The sequence below is a fragment of the Megachile rotundata genome, chromosome 6, assembly GCF_050947335.1.
Source record: "Megachile rotundata isolate GNS110a chromosome 6, iyMegRotu1, whole genome shotgun sequence".
Taxonomy (NCBI): Eukaryota; Metazoa; Arthropoda; class Insecta; order Hymenoptera; family Megachilidae; genus Megachile; species Megachile rotundata.
Window position 1 is genome coordinate 7,828,401 of NC_134988.1, and position 18,547 is coordinate 7,846,947.

The 18,547-nt window shown below is 28.8% G+C and overlaps 1 protein-coding gene across 2 annotated transcripts in view; it reads left to right on the forward strand.

Moving 5' to 3' along the window:
• Positions 1 to 9,954: 9,954 nt before the first annotated feature.
• The window catches only part of LOC100879750 (sodium-independent sulfate anion transporter), a 31,749-nt gene continuing 23,156 nt past the window's right edge, over positions 9,955 to 18,547 (forward strand). Inside the window, exons 1-2 of one of the 2 annotated variants that reach the window (XM_012290581.2) lie at positions 9,955 to 10,235; positions 10,311 to 10,479. The gene's annotated coding sequence lies outside the window, so the exon portion shown is untranslated. The remainder of the gene's footprint in view (positions 10,236 to 10,310; positions 10,480 to 18,547) is intronic. The other variant, XM_076532651.1, reaches the window with a different exon arrangement.

Below are 18,547 nucleotides of genomic sequence, written 5' to 3' on the forward strand. Positions count from 1 at the left end.
TAACATTTTATACAACATTGCTATAACATTTTATTTTCCTAGTCCTAGTTTCCAAATTTTTTTTACAAATTTTTATTTGCTTAAATAATGTATATGTATATTAAATAATAAGCTAATAATAATAACACGTTTATAGGTTATAGAAAATTCTAAAATACTCTGTTGATTGACAGAATGTTCTTCCACTATATCGTCATTTTACCTGAAGTTTACTGTTCTATTTTCTATTATGCACATTTCTCCTTAACGAATCGTCTTTTCAAGTGTCCATCTTTCTTAAAACATAATATCGAGCTCTTCATACACCGTCTTTCCTCACAATTTTGTCCACCTGTTTTTCCATCTTAACTTTCTCATTCCAATTACAAAATCTTGTATCACAAACATTTTCCCTCGCATTTCATATTCCTGTCATAACCTCGTAAACAAGTCTTTTGACTTCACTCCGTTATTTTATAACGGCCGTGTACACGACATTTTCGTCGCATTTTTATTTACAGTATGCACAGAAATTTCTGCAGAACCTGACACCTTTAAGAATACATGAATGCTGTATGACTTTTGAACGTAAATGTACGTATTTTAAAGTGTAGGTATACGCGACAGAACACGGATATGGCAGAAAAGGTGTGTTACATAATTAAAATTAGCAATTCAGAAATGGTGGAAAGAAAAGGTAATAAGTGAGCAGTAAAGTAACGGAATCGAACATAGGTATGGTTAACAAGAATTTACGAGGAATGCAACTGATTGCCACTCAGAGACAATGCTCAGTTCGATCCTAGATAACGGGAAATCACGTGCGTCGGAGTTTACGTATGTATCGACCGAGAAATTCACTATTCCTTGAATCACGTGATTACCGCTTGAGCCAACGCACTCCGATTTCCATGAACCTCACGTTTTAACGGAACGCTTTCTAACCACCTTTGAATTCGCGAACCACTGTAAAACATTCGTTCCGTGTTTCAAAATTCGTTTGCTTGACGAATACGTCTGAACGTAGAAAGTATTCGGATACTTATCCTGGTACAAACTGTACTGTTCTCTGAATAATTATCGACGTGATACACTTCTTTATGACACCACCTTAGTTTGACAGAAGAGGTTAATTTGTAGTACACAATAAGGTTAAGCAAGATTGATATACGATATTACACATTGTGTGTATATTGTACACGTTATTATATACAATTGGTAACCAATAATTTTATATCGACAAAATAATTGATAAAGCAATCTACTGGATCCTTGAAATATTAAAGCTCGAATGAAATGTAAAATATAGTCTTGAAGTAAATATATGTTATTTTCTACTTCAAAGATTATTGTTCGATCGACGTTTATGTTCAAGTATAATTACAAACTTTTATGAGGTAAGTTATGTGTATATGTATGACTGATAATTTATTTGATAATAATAAACATAAATAAATTACTTTAACAAATTTCTGTGTTTGTTTTATTTGTAAGTAAAGTTTGTAGTATTGTCTTTTAATATATTCGAGAAAACATACAAAACAGAATAGTAAAATATTTTATACAGCAATTATTTTTAACGACAGTTTCGTTTATGTAACAAACTGTATTCCTAGCATCATTTCCTAAAAAAAATTATTACTGAATAGTTTATTAATGTAATTCCACTGATATTTTTTAATAAGTACTGACTGTTCTTTTAACGTTTTTTTAATGTTGTCATGTAGTAATATCTTTTTGAATTGATTTAATATTTTTCATTCCAATATTGCCGGCATGTAGCAATATACACGAAAATTGTTGAAAAAGGAAACAAAGTTTTTTTATATTACATTATCTGGATATTTAACAAATATCTAGATATTTTAATCTAGATTATTTTCTTCTTATAACTTTAATAATATAAAGAAGAAAATCGTTTCTATCAATCGAAAATAATTCGAACTGAAGAGGATTAAATGTAGCAAATAAATACACGGTTTAAATGAAATTTGTAATCTGTTAAAAAGTATCGAAAATCAATTCGTGTTCTTCGTAATATTTTTATTTTTTAAAATGGTGATTTATACAAGAATAATACTAATATGACTATAAAAATAAATAATGCAGGGAAGAAATATAAATATAAATAAAAAGTGTAAGATTTATGTATTCATTTCTTTTATTTAAAAAAATATCCTTTTCCCTTAATGAAAATATAGTTTCCAGTTTTTTCATTTTTCTCCATGTTCCATTAGGTACCATTTTTACAACTCGCTGTTTTTGACGGTTTTTACACTTTTATCATAATTTCAAAGCAATTTTTTGCACAATTGATTATGTCTTGTCATACAAAATGATTATGTCATGCTTTAAGATTAGTTTCGTTAAGATTTCTTTAAGATTAGTTGGAAAGAAAACGTGCATTTATTTGTGATAAACTTTCAAACTTGGGCATTCAATTAAATATAGTTACTATACTTTGTTATCTAAATTTTATTCATATTAAATGTAACAGGAATTAATCCATCGTTAATTAGTTAGCTATTTTATTTCTTTAATTATTTATGACGAGTATACTCGCCAAAAACAACTAGCTGGTTAATATAGTTACACTACTGTATTTTTGTCCAGACTCTACAGCCTCGATATTTTCCTGCGTTAGGGGCTCCCGAAACGAAAGCACATACAATGTGTTTACAAATAGTAAACTGTATATCTTATTACATGCATAATACAATAACATTTATAACAATAATTAAACGTTTTTCATTTTAGAGATATTTGTGATTTAATCGAACTTTATAAACTTTCAACAAGGTATTTCACAAATATGTGGCTACTGCGGATGCTTAATTGATTTTAAAGTCAATGTGTGGGCAAAACAACAAATACATGATTACGAATGAAACAATATCGCTATGACATTGAAGAGTTCTGTAACGGAGATAAGCTGAGGTCTTGTATTAATTTTATATTAGACAACTTTACTGAATGTTTTAATGTGTGTTCGGTATCATTCGAATAATTGTCGAATACAAATTTAAAGTAAAAGACAAATATTTAAGAGTGTTGAATAACCTTTTTCTAGCGGGAATTATTGAAAAAATTGTTAAATACGAAATAAAAATTAGACAAAAATATTTAAAAGTAAGGAATCATTTTTTGAATAAAAATTTTATATTTAAATGTTATTTGAATATGATTATAAAATAAGAGGAAAATATTGAAAAGTAACGAATGATTTTTGACGAAAATATATTCGAATAATCTTGAAATACAAATATAAAATAAAAAGGAAATATTCAGGAGTAGGATGTATTTTTTTAATGAAACCATATTCGAATAATCTTCCAACTTAAATTTAAAATTAAGAAAAAAGTATTTAGTAATAAAAAATAATTTTTTAAATAAAAGTACATATAAAAATTTTATATAAAAGTTTGAGAAAAGAAAGTTATTCAAAAAATTAGTTCATCCAAGAAATAGTTGATTGTTACTTTTACAACAGACGATAATAAAAATAATGAAATTGGAAAATGATAAAATAATAATAAAATAATAAAGTAATAGTAAAAGCATAGTAAAAGAATAGTAAAATAATAAAATAATAAAGTGAAAGTAAAAGAATAGTAAAATAATAAAATAATAATAAAATAATAAAGTAATAGTAAAAGCATAGTAAAAGAATAGTAAAATAACAAAGTACAACAATAAAATAGTAAGATGTATAAAATTGTCATCTTAAATAAAATATATGTTTTATTACATTATAGATCTACTGTCTATTGTTTCTACTTATGTCATTATTCTTGTAACGTAACTCGAATCTAATCTTGATGTGTGACAATTATAGCTGTTATTAACCATTACGTACTAACGATATTCGTAGTCAATTTACGATTATTATTTCTGTTATATGGTGTTTTAATTATCCTCTTTCCGGGAAAAGAATTAGGAAGAACAACAATATCTATGTAAAACCGATAAAAAGAAAAGTAACAAAGACTATAAACTAATATGAACTTTTTATTCAATATCAAACAACATCCGATAAATGTAACATAATTTTGTAAAAATTTGTGAAGATCAATTAATAAAGACATTTTCATATCTTATCTTTATTGCTTCATATTAGTGACTTTCGACAATAATGACGTATTTTAATCTTTTGATTGATGAATACATTTCGTATTGACAGTGCCGCAGAATGAACATTAAGAATTTATGAGACTGAGTACAAATATTGTAAAAATTTTGTACTACTTCAGGATAACGTTGCTTAGGGAAATTGACGTATGGATACTCGAAAAGTGCAAAATATCTTGTTCGTAATCGAATATGTATACTTGGAGTATTAAAACAGCAACATTTTTTAATTTTATATTCCCTTTCTCAAATATAGAGTCTTAAGATTCATTTTCTAGGTTCTAAAATTGTAAATTCTCAAATTCTTAAATTTTTACATTTTAAGATTTTTTTAATTTTGAAATTATCAATTTGTTAATTGGAACATTCGAAAATTATCAAGTGCACGAATATTGGGATTTAAGAAAATTACTGAGTGTACAAATTCTCACATTCCCGAATTGCAGAGTGTACAAATTCCAAAATTCCCAAATTCTCACATTCCCAAATTACCAAGTGTGCAAATTCCCAAATTCCCAAATTCTCACATTCCCCAATTACCAAGTGTACAAATTCCAAAATTTCCAAATTCTGACATTCCCAAATTACCAAGTGTGCAAATTCCCAAATTCCCAAATTCTCACATTCCCAAATTACCAAGGGTACAAATTCCCATATTCCCAAATTCTCACATTCCCCAATTACCAAGGGTACAAATTCCCAAATTCCCAAATTCCCAAATTCCCAAATTCTCACATTCCCAAATTACCAAGGATACAAATTCCCATATTCCCAAATTCTCACATTCCCCAATTACCAAGGGTACAAATTCCCATATTCCCAAATTCTCACATTCCCCAATTACCAAGTGTGCAAATTCCCAAATTCCCAAATTCTCACATTCCCAAATTACCAAATGTACTAATTCTCAAATTCCCCAATTCTCCCATTCCCAAATTCTCAAATACCCAAGCTCCTAAATTCTCCAAATTTCATATTCCCAAATTACCTAAATCTGAAATACCCACATCTCTTAGTTCTCAAATTCCCAAATTCCTAAACCCCTAAACCACTAAATTTTCAAATCTCTAAATTCTCCAAAATCCCAAATTCCTTAAATCTCATATTCCCAAACTACCTTCATCGCCTCAAACATATTCAAATTCCCAAATCCTAAAATCCTGTAATTTTCCTGTAACCCTGTAATCCTAAAATCCTCAAATAAATCCCTAATTTCCCACATTCCTTTCGCCACCACGTCCTTAAATTCCAGATATCCCAAACTCTACACTCTTAAATCAAAATTTCTACTGACCGAAAACCAACGATTAACGAGGTTGTTTTTTCCTACGCCTCCAGTTCCCTGAAACCGGTCTTCCATAAAACGATTCTCCTAAGAAGCAACATAGATAAATAATACTACTTTCATAAATATGAAGAATAATAATACACACTATTAATATTTCTCAAAAGAATAAACTGCTGTTCAGTTCAGTTCAGACATACTTAAATCTCTACTGCTTTCTTAAAACGATGCACCACTGTTTATGCTATCATTATTTACACAGTTGTCAAAAGAATTCGAAAGAAACGATCTCGATCAAAATTCCCAAGCACGTCATAATTTTCAAAATTCTTCATGATAATAATTATCTGTCAGATAGAATCATTACTTAAGATTGTCTAATTACAATTACGTTTAGTAACGAAGACGTTCAAATTATTGGCAAGGATCTCTTTTTGCTTCATTCGAATATTCCAAATTTTTATGTATATATTCAAACTTTAATATTTTTTATATATATTCCATTTTACTTTTGTTCGAGACAACTTAATATAGTTCGCATCTTAATATAGTTACAGTAGAGTCTCGATATTTTCCTGCGTTAGGGGCTCCCGAAATAAAACTACATACAATGCTTCTATAAATAGTAAACTGCGTACCGTTACATGCATAATACAATATTATTTATAAAATTAATTATATATATTTATAAAACTGGTACAACGAAAAATATATACTCTTCTTTATTCTACTATATTTATTCTACTACTAAATATTTATCCTACTTCACTTTATCTAAATAAATTAATCTAAAATTCAGATGTTCTTAAAGTCAATCTTTGTGCCTAACTCAAGTGGAAGAGTTATATTAATTATCTCATCGTACATTATGGTTAACCTCTTCCCGTACCATTTATTTAACAGATGTGTCAGTCAAAATTAACTATTTAGGGCTATAACATTAAAACGAACAAAAAAAATAAAAATTTTGTAAGTATCTTATATTCAGGGAGCCTTGATAATGTAACTTATAGTTAGACCTAAATTTCAAGTTGAAGAGTGTTCAAAGTTTGAGTAAGATTTGTCACATTTGAGCTGTGCTATCAATCTAACAAAGTGCGTCACGAGTGAGACTCGCCTAAGTACGGGAAGGGTTAAAATCGACAAACACCATCCATGTAATACTTATTCGCTCATGAAAAAAAAGAATTCTGACACAAAAGTGTCGGCACATAAATCCTACAAAGTATCAATAATTAGGATCCATTAACTCACTTCATGCAATCTTCTAAGAATCCTATTCTACTTTTAACCTAACCTAACCGTTGAAAGATTCGTAAATAAACGAAAAAATTCGTAAACTGCGCGAACGAAAGTAGAATTTTCTAAAAACTCTTTTACCCAGGATATCATTAATTACTGTTTACCAGTTACAACGTTATGTAATTGAACGTGCAGTCGTATGGATTGTTAAAGATCAGCTCACTTGTCTTCTTTGCGAGTCTGAGATTTTTTTTTTCACGTGCCAGCTTGCTATCTTGCATTTTGTTTCCGTTTCCATTACATCACAGTCGATGCATACTGGCGCATATTTGCCACAAATGGAATTCATGTGAATTCATACCTATTGTTAAAGGTAATCAAACCGGAAAATAGTATCGCTGTTGAATCCCCTCGTAAATTGCACGGATGAACAGAAGTCGTTTTACGATTATTCACAAATTTCATGGGGAATTTACCTTTCGATTATACTTGGAGTTTCCTAATCATTCTTCGATCTAACGACACGATTGACAGGAATATACGAAAGGAAAATATTACGATATCTGGTAATTTCCTGTAATGTTTCACGTCAATTATACAACGATTACCAAATACGTTTATTCTAATGTTAATATGTTCATAAAATTCATAAAACGTTCATAAAATTCCAAGAAACTAAGGAGAAATGTGATAAAAATGATTGAAAATATGTTTTAATCTTATGATCGTTTAATAAGCAATATCAATTTATTATTTATTACGACAAGGTAATGGATGAAGCTTGTAGGAGTTATTTATAGCACTGAACATTTCTAAGCTATATGTATTTCGATATAACAATGCTACTTTTTAAATTCATTTATCCAAAATAGAGTATATTGTCAGAATCGAACAATTTGATGAATTTATAAATTTTTATAAAGTTTAAAAACGTTGTTCATTATTTTCTAAATACTCTTTAAAACTTTCATATTTTTATATGATTAAAGGATAAAATTTATTTGTAAAAAAAATTTGCTGTGCTTTTTTGTCAATACAAATAATGTTAATTCTCTTTTTAAAATAAAGTAATTATAATGATCACGAAAACACAAGATTTATTTTCCTATATTCCAAAATTATCCTAAAAATGAATAGAAATAGTAGGTTAAAAGAAGCAACTCTTTGCATGGGTTCAAAGATACAAAAAAGAAAAAGGTACAAGTAAAAAAATGAAAGATTTATATCAGAGTTAATTTCATCAATGTCATTTTTGTAAAAATACTGAATTAAAATTTCAAGTAAGGTATGATGCTGTTGAAGTATTTTGTTATGTCGAGAATGAGAGTCTTGAGTATAAGGAAAAAAGGCACCATAAGGAAAGAGAACTGTATCTCTAGTCTGGAAATACCTAAGGGGAATCCTATCAATTCTTTGTACCTTTCTTTCTGAAAGAGAAATCTGGTTATTACCCTTTACAAATTAAACAGTTTCTACATTGCAAGCTTTCAAATTTCGAAATTCTTAAATTTGCAAATTTGTAAGTTTACAAATTTTCAAATTGCCAAATCTTCAACTTCAAAAACTTTAGAATTCCCCAATTTCCAAATTTAAAAATTCTTGAATTCCCTAATTTCTAAATTTAAAAATTCTCTAATTCCCCAATTTTCAAATTTAAAAGTTCCCCAATTTCCAAATTTAAAAATTCTCCAATTTCCTAATTTCCTAATTTCCAAATTTAAAAATTCTCTAATTCTCCAATTTCCAAATTTAAAAATTCTCTAATTCCCCTATTTCCAAATTTAAAAATTCTCGAATCCCCTAATTTCCAAATTTAAAAATTCTCTAATTCCCCAATTTTCAAATTTAAAAATTTTCTAATCCCACAATTTCCAAATTTCCAAATTCCCAAGTTATCAAATCCTCAATAATTCCATTCTTGATTTTCCAAATTTCCGACCCCTCAAATTTCTAAACTGAAAAATTTTCGATTCAAAAACTCCCTAATTTACAAGTCTTCAAATTCTAAAATTATCAAATTTTAGAAAGAACTAGTCATCATCATCTAAAGAATATCCGCAGATTTTTATCATTTTACTCCCTCTTTAACCACCATTTTAAATAATTTTGATCTTTGAAATATGTATAGCATTTTCGATACCAGTTTCAAAATAGAATGATTTTCATTTAAATGTGGGAGGATTCTTGTTCCGTCGCCTTTGTACTACATTTGAATAACATTAATTTTTTATCGTTATCAAACAACTTTAATCGTTTTTGTAACTCGTTCAAGGTGATCAAGTTCATTAAACAAAAGCACTGCTTATTGGCATTGTTTAATTATACATGTAATTAAATTCTTTAACACTAATTAATTACAAAGAAAAATCCAGAAATCTATTTCTCTGTTTTATTATACTCTTAGTGCAGCTCATATATAAAGAAAAAAAATTATGAGCTACTAAAAATTCTTACACATATAATATTGAAATAGAATAAAATTTATCTTCGCTCGCTAAAATCACCGTATCTGTTAAAACAATGATTTAAAATATTTCAAACATTACTCACGGCTAAAATATTTGTGGGAGAAAAGAATAAAAGTAAAGTAGTATTCCTTTTTGAATAGGAACACGTACGGCGCATGCGCAGGGTGCACAAACGCGCACGACGTACCCCAATTCAAGAACACATTATTTTACGTTTCTTTACAATACCATAACTTTAGTACAATACCATAATTTTATGCTTCAACAATCAAAAGTTGACTTATATCAATTTTTGAATTGATATAATTATTTAATAATTAGTATTAAATATATATGCTAATTGTAATATGTAACAAAAGTTCTTTATTACATTCCTCTTCCTTAACACCGAAAAGGTAATTTAAACCGACCGCAGCCGAATCAAGAGCTAATAAAATATGTCGATAATTATTGTCGTTAGCGTGAAAATTGCATTTCCGCAACCTGTTTTAACCTCACGTGACATTAATGTTTTTTCACATTTATAAACTGCGACAAAGTTTCAGCGCCTTTCGAGGAATACGTACTTTCGAATTACGCCGATCTTGTCCGATTTTTTCCGAATGCGACCCGAAGTTTGAACGCACTCGATACATCGAGCTACTCGGATATTCCTGTGGAACATTAATTTGTGGGTAAACTTTGTCTATGGAAATCACGATCTAACGTTTGACACTATGATGAACGAACCTTTATTTTCCTGGCTGCCAGGTGCAGGGTAAACACACTGTATATTGGTATACTGTACAGGTTCGTAACCTGACTCAGAAGCACGTGACGATTTTTTAGGAGAGATGGGTAGTAATGCGCAGACGCATCAGCGCACCGCGCAAAGGCAAATTCTCGACTGTCAAGTTTTAGCTTCGGTGAGCGTTACACGCAGTGAGAGAGACACGCACGGTGACGTTTGCAACGTTCAAACGTTTATAAAGCTTTCTGTTCGATTCGCATTGAACGAAGAATTCAGCAAAAGCACGTAGGTGGTACTTTCTCACGTACGGATCGTAACCTGAATTCGCAAATAAAAATGAACCATTCGAACACATAACCTGGAAAGAGATACGCGTACACATACGATTTTTCTTTCACACGTGGTGAGACTTTGTTGGTTCGATTCGTTTTTTACTGTCAAGTCGAAGAATAGTATCTAGACAGATTGACTGTAATAGATTGGCCGAGTGTTCGTGGGTGTGCCTTTGAAACGGACGAGAAAAAAAGGAGCGTTCTTGCTGCTCGTAGGAAAAAACAACTAGCCGGAAGACGCGCTTGCTGGACACGATGGCTTCAGGAATTGCATCCGATGTGCTTCGTTAGTGTTATGATGTCTACTGTTACAAGGTATTTATTCACGTAATTCATATTTCTACAGTTTATTCAAACAAAGTAAAATATGTTATCTTAACAGTTTGAAAATTTTGTACAAGATACGTTTAAAAAATGGAACACTTTGTATATCGAAAATCGGTTTTTATGCGCATGTGTAATGTATTTAGGTGTAAATTTAAATTTAAATTCAAATTACATTCTTTCAACTTTTATGAATCACGTTAACCTATTAAACTGCGTATAAGATTTTATGCGTATTTCATGGCCGCATATTTCTTTTATCACCTATTTTGGCAAGCAAATTATTTTCTTCCAAATAAAATATATGGAGCACTGGGAATTTAGGGGGGTCGTGTAAAAATAGAATGATTAAATAATTATAAAATTAAATAAATAATAATCTTGTATTATTAAAAATGAGAAGTGATCTACTTTTTTTTCTGATAATACTATTTGTTATATTTTTTTTGTTCTATTCTCCTTTGTAGTCTAGTAATGAATTCATTGTTTCAACAATGGATTGCACTATTAAGAGAATGAAAATTATACTACTTTCAAGCGTGAATTAATTCCTGTTCAGGCTATTAGTAATCACAGGGCAATTTTCAAAAGCGGATTTAATTAAAATAGTTGTTTAAAAATAGTTACACTTTTTGTTAGTTTTATAAGTTATTTTTGTTACTATATATTTACTAAACTATATTATTGCTAAATTATAACAAGAATCTCTTTTTTTCAAATATTAAATAACTTCAGTCTATAGTACAGTTAACATTTTTATATTTTAATTATCTAATTATTAAATTATTATAATTATAATTATTTAATTAAAATAAAATTAATTTTTTTCTGAACAAAATTTTTTTGAAAGGGAAGAGAATATTATTCAGCAGATACAATTAAAATAAACGATAAATAAAGTCATTCATCTGATATGTATTTTTTAAACATTTTTTCATAATATGCACACCTGTGTATCGATCTTTCTAACCTCCACGTGCGTAGCAAAACTCATTGAAAGTAACTACAGATAAATAGCAATACGTAACAGGAAAAGTAATAATTAATTTTCTTTTTATCGAAAGAGAATGTACTGATTTCTCTTCAAATAAAATGTTAGTTAATTTTCAATTTCTAGAAAAGTATCTTCGTTACTAGATGACTAGATAATTTTCATCGCACGTGTCTCGCGACGCAAAATACTATGCAAGACACATCAGTTCATCGATCGCTTCATAATATTCGTTGAAATCGTTCAGAGAAAGCATCATCCGCCTTTATGTAGGATTATAGGCCTCTAATAAACTTTCGCACACACTTAGGCGAACTGTACGCACTCGTAAGTGAAACGAACGTAAACGGTATAAAGTAAAGCAAAAAATTTCACAGCACGTGAAAATCTAATCGGAAACTTTTTTTTCACAAATCTATTTCTGTTATAGTATTTAGTGCATTTTTCTTATTAGCATTTTATTTCAGAATGAAATTCAGAATAAATTCAACCATATTAGCGAGTATATTTGTGTAATAATTTGTTGATTGTATTTAGGCATATTGATGAAAAATGACAAGTTTGAATAATGTTTGCAAATTCATAGTTGGTGTTCTATACTCACAAGATTTCAGGAGAACAGGATATTGACGAGGGTATTGTGCGTCGTAAACTTTCCTGCGAATCCTTAGTATCTATGGGAAGCCATAACACAAAAATATAACCTATGAAAAACTTTTTTTCTTATTTGATTATTTTGACAGATTAAAGAGTGAAAATTCTAGACTGGGATATTCTAGTAATTGAATATTAAAATATTAGAACGTAGGAACTTTGGAAACGTTAGAAAATTGAAACGTTAGGAGGGAGGAATATTGGAACATTGGAACGCTGGAACTTTGAAAAATTGGAACCTTAGGAGAATGGAATATTGGAATATTGGAACGTTGTAATGTAGGAACATTGAAATATTGGAATATTGAAACATTGGAACATTGAAATATTGGTACATTGGAACATTGAAACGTTGAAACATTGGAATATTCGAATTATAGGTTAACATATTGAATTATTATGACGTTATAACAAAATAATATTTAAAACATTAGAGTATTGAAAAGTTTGAACGTTGGATTATTCAAGTATTTAAATTGTAAATTGATATATTGGAATATTAAAACATGACAATATCAGAACAGTGAAATATTAGTATACTAGTACATGTGAATTATAGATTTACATATATGAATATCGGAACATTAGAACATTATAATATTAGAATATTGCTGTATCAAAATATTGAAATAATGAAACGGAATGGAACGAAATGAATTGGAATTTTAGAACACTCGATTTTTAATATATTCGAATATTAGAGTATTAAAATTTTGTAACATTAGAATATTAACGTAATGGAATCTAAAAATTAAGTCAAATTTGAGGAAAAAGTAGTCAGAAATCTGAAATCTAGAAACTCGAAGTCTGATAAGATAAATCATCACGTGTAGGATCATCAATTGATTGATTAATTGATTGTTTAAAACTATTAGCGATGACAGCTGTTATCATTAATCCTATAGATCAAAGATTTTTGATAAAACATTTTTGGCGGATTTAGAGCAAAAATGATTCGACCCATATTTGGCCATTTTTGTTAATACTTTAAGAGGGTACTTAACATTTCATTTTTTGATAGTTTGAGTTTTCGTTAGTCTTGTTCTTTTTATTAATGTTTATTTGTATTTTATTTTTTCTTTAGTTTACTGTAATTGTGTCATATTATTTACGTATTTTCATATTTCTAAATTCCCTGGAATTTTCTGGTTGTCAAATACCCAAAATCTGTCAAATTTCCAAAATTTCTAAAAGTTTCAAATTCTCAAAGTTCCTTAAATAGACAAATTCTCAAAACTTCACAAATTTTCAAATTTCCAAAATTTCTTAAATTCCCAACTTCCCAAAATTTCTTAAATTCTCAAATTCCCAAAATTTCTTCAATTCTCAAAATCTGAAATTCCCAAAATTTTTTGTATGTTCAAATACTCAAAATTCCTCAAATTTTCAAAAATGCTCAAATTCCTAAAATCCGCAAAATTCTCAAATTCATAAACTTTTAAAAGTTCTTCAAATTTTTTAGTATTCAAGGTCCCTAAGTCCCTCAAATTCACAAATTTCCACATTTTTATCATAAAACGAAATTTACAATTGAAACATCTTGAACGAAAATTATTGCCAAAATAAAATATAGTGTCTCTTCCATATAATAAAGTAAATTAAAAATTAGAAACATACAATTTTACAAGTAATCCAATCATATCACTACCATTTTCATTCATCCCGCAAAAAGCCGCTCACCACTGAAACATAAATTGAATTTTAATTCTTCGTTCACTTAAAATCGACTGCAAAGCAAACATTAACAAAACCAGCAAAACAGTAGCAAAACTTAGATCGAAAAAATCGCACGGTTAAACGCCAAAGGTGTCGACTAATAATCCATAACCATAGACAAGAAGGAAAAAAGTTCGAACAGAGAAAAAGAAAAGACAAAAAAAAAGCAGAAGCCAACCGCAAAAGACGTAACAGTAAGACCAAGACCTTCGTTCGCTTAATTGCGGTCGTAAATTGGAAAAAAATCGGTAACCTAACGACTCCTCAAACGACGTTGTTTATGCAACTGTTTCAGTTGCATTCGTCAAGCGTTGTAAAATCGGATGTAAATTCATAGACCGTTTTTCGAACGCAATTCCGAAAATTACGATAATTCTTTGGAAGTCCGTTATCGCAAATTGCACTCCATTGACCGTGCTCGTTGTACCAAGATGTATTAACGGAAATAATGAGCTGCTCGTGTCTCGTAACTGATTCGCTTCTAAGCTATTTAAAGTGGTTGTGGTTTCTATCCGACAGTATTATTTTCACAACTTCCGTTGACGAGTCTTCATTCATTAATTGCGGCAATTATCTCAATACCTTTGCCAACAAGTAATGAGAAGTTCATTTCTTAACACTTTGCCGGATGCGTATTTTATGAAACCGCAGCGTATCTGGCTTCGACAGGAAAAAAGGACTCTCATTCATTTTTTTTTAGTTTTATTCGTTAGTTTTATTATTTAGTAGTTTTATTTGTTCGTTAGTTTTATTATTTACTAGTTTTATTTATTCGTTTGTTTTATTATTTACTAGTTTTTATTTGTTCATTATTTTATTATTTATTAGTTTTGTTTATTCATTAGTTTTATTATTTACTAGTTTTATTTATTCATTAGTTTTATTATTTTTTAGTAGTTTTATTTATTTGTTAGTTTTGTTATTTACTAGTTTTATTTCATTAGTTTTATTATTCACTAGTTTTGTTTATTCATTTTTTACTATTCACCAGTTTTATTTGTTCATGAGTTTTATTATTCACCAGTTTTATTTGTTCATGAGTTTTATTATTCACTAGTTTTATTTGTTCATTAGTTTTATTATTTACTAGTTTTATTTAATTTCATTTTATTACGTTACATTAGATTAATTTTAATTGGTTATACAAGATTTATAACCAACTAGTTGAAGATAAATTTTAATCTCTTTTCGAAAATTGAGAAATCTATTGTTATGTTAGAAATGATCAAAAATAGTATTTCGAATATGTCTGTTCTATTAATAGCGTTTAACAGCGTAATAAATACAGAGACCCACCTTTTATCGCCAAACGGTATTAACATAGACATAAAAATAAAAAAATGTGATATCAATTTGAGACTTCAAACACTTCATCAAAAAGTTGAAATAAAAATACAAAGTGACAGCGGACTGATTCGTTGTTTGATATCACATACAGGATTTTCCTGTTTTGTCGATATAACTGAAGAAATGTTTCAGACAAAGGTTACAGGATATCGAAGGAGACATGGTGGTAACAATTTAACCTTCGATGGATTTCTAATTTTAACTTAAAATTATTCTCTAAGTTGAATCATTTCCCCACAGTTAATTTTGTTACTTTTCAATAGTTAAATTCAGCGATATTTTCTTCCAGCTCATTCAGATCTAAAAATGTGCACATGGTATACTTATTTCTAACATGTGTCTTTTTACACCTTAATTTCATGACAGTCCCCAATTTTAAACCATTTTACATAGAAATATCAACACCATTTTGCAGCATCAATTATAATCAGATTAGAGAATCCCTTATTCAGTTGTAATAGAAAATACAGGAGTTGCGGCATAACTTTGTTATTCGCTTATTTCCGCCATGTTGCATTTCAGCGTACACCGCCATATTTATATTTTGTAGATCCATGAATTAAGCTAGAATTTACAACCTGATAATCTCTAATAAAAACGCATCAATGTATCAATAAATATATTCCTCAAATTATCTACATTTAACTGATAATTTGAAATCCCCACAGTTTTGGCAATTATTTGCATTCAATCGAAAAGTGCATTCATTGCATTCTTTGCATTCACCTTTTGGTCAAACTAGGTAATCTTGGTAGAAAAACCCATGTTAACTCCATCAACATCTTCTTAAATTTGTATATTTATTTAAATTTGCAGCTACCGAATTGCTAACATCAATAATACACGTCGATGATTAAAGAGATTCCATCTCGAACGTTTACCGCAACGAAATCATAACACGTAATAACAGATGCATCGATTAAGTCAAGTTACTCATCGTTGAATTGATTAGGAAACAATTCAACAGCTTGGAAAGTTTACCTCGGACTTGAAGTAATAACAGATGAATTATTTAACACTTTCACGAATTATAACGCGAACGGTACGTGTTTATTACGCGACTGCGAACGCACGTGCGCGTATGCGTGCGCGCGTGTGTATGTACGAAAGAAATGTGTGCCAATGAACCAAGAAATGTCCTCAAGGTTCATGGCACGATTAACATTTCGTGAAAGAAAAATATTTTAACTTGTCTCGAATAACTGAAAACAAATTTTCAAGACTGCTTTCGGGTTTTATTTTGATCAAATGCGTAGCAGGCGATTTTACGATTTCACCGAGAGGAAAAATCTTAAGTTTAGGATTTCTAATTTGTTTCAAATTTTTTATTATAATCTTCTGTCTATGTAATCTTTTTGTACAATTGAAATATGATGTACAATTAAAAATAACTGTAATGAATTTATTAGGAATAAGTTTATTTAGTTTTTCGTAAAGTTTGTTCAATTTTTTGACAAATACAAACTATTGGAAAATATAAAAATGTAGAAATTTAACAATTTAAAAATCTGAAGATCTGAAAACGTCAAACTCTAAGAATCTAAAAATTTGAAAGTACAAAAATCTGAGAATCTAACAATTTTTAAATGTAAAAATGTAACAATTTGAGAATTAAAAAATTTGAAAAGGTAAAAACTCCGAAAACCTCAAAATCTGTAAATATAAAAATCTGAAAATGTAAAAATGTAAAAATCTAAAAATTTGGGAATCGAAGATAAAAATATAAAAACCTAAGAGTCTAAAAATCAGAAAAGTTAAAAAATCTAAAAATCTGAAAACTTGAAACCCTGAGATTTCCATGAATAACGCATCACATCACCATCCACGCCATCGCCCATGAACTCTCCACGCCAATCGCTATTTCACACAATTCACCTGGTAATATCTTTTTGCAACAATTAAAAAATACCTCCACAAATTTTTCAGCAATATTTCATACCTCTTAACACATTCCATCTTCGTTACTACATGCTTCGTAAAATTCATGAGTCTTCGTGAGATTTCGTTTGAAGGATGCATATATTTACGTACGTTAAGATAAAATTGCGATTATGTGATTCAGCACGTTACGTCTCCTCTCTCGGACAAGAAGGAAATTTTGAATAAACCATTCGACACGTGTGTCATTGTGCTCTGTGATTGTTACAAATTATTCAACGTGTGTCGAATGAAATATGTTTCGTTTTTAAGTTCTGTTATTATGGCTGCGCATAATAACGCGATCGATCGAGCATAAGTCTTCAATCGGGTATAGTAACGCTAACGGTATCTAATTACGAGGTTAGCACAATTCTTTAAGCGGCGGATCATTTTAAATGAATGACTCTTTTCTTTTATATTAATTAAGCTCGTCTCTGTTAATTAAGTCGTTCTTTTCTTACTTTTTGTCGGGTATAAATAATTGTCTTTATACAGTGTGTTCCATATAAATTGTTGCATTTGATATAATATATTACTTTTATAATTTAGTTTATTATATGCTATAATATATTAAATTATAATATTACAATATATTATAATTTTATTATATTGCATTTAATACAATATAATATATTACATGATATGCAAGAAATGTAAGTAATGTATTACATTTAAATTTATTGCATTTAATAAAGTAAACATTACATTTAAATGTAATATTAATATTAAGAAAAGTAATATAATAAAACTGGAGCAGAATTGTCATTCAATATTAGAACCGAGTTAATTTTTATTTTTATTTTGTTCTTCGCTGATTTGTTAATATCAACTTTTGAAATTGGCGCCAAATTTGAAGAATTTAAATTTACTTAGTTATTGCTATCAGTGATTATGTTGATCTGTGTAAAATTTAATAGATACATTTATTTATTTTTATTACAATTTTTCATAAGTTTAATAAGAAGTTTAATAAGAATTTTAATAAGTTTATTCCTTTCAAATTTGGCGCCAATTATGAGGCATAAATTTATTTAGTTACTATTTTTTCTTATATTTATTCGCTTTTTTTACAATTTTTCAATATGCTGTTTCTGAAGAATTTTAGTAAGTTTATTCTTTTCAAATTTGACGCCATATTTGAAGCATTTAAATTTACTTAGTTATTGCTATAAGTGATTACGTTGATCTATGAAGAATTTAACAAATACATTTATTTATTTTTCAACAAATTATGAAATTGTAAAGAGTTAGTTTAATTTATCATAAAAAAATATATATTATCTTCATTTAATGCCTTTTAATTTTTCAGTAATTCATTATATTTCGTGATACAATACATAATATCCCAAAATCAGACGCAAATTTTCGCTCCGTTTCTCATTTTTATATTTTTTTGACTAAAGACACGTTCGAAATATAAATACGATGTCC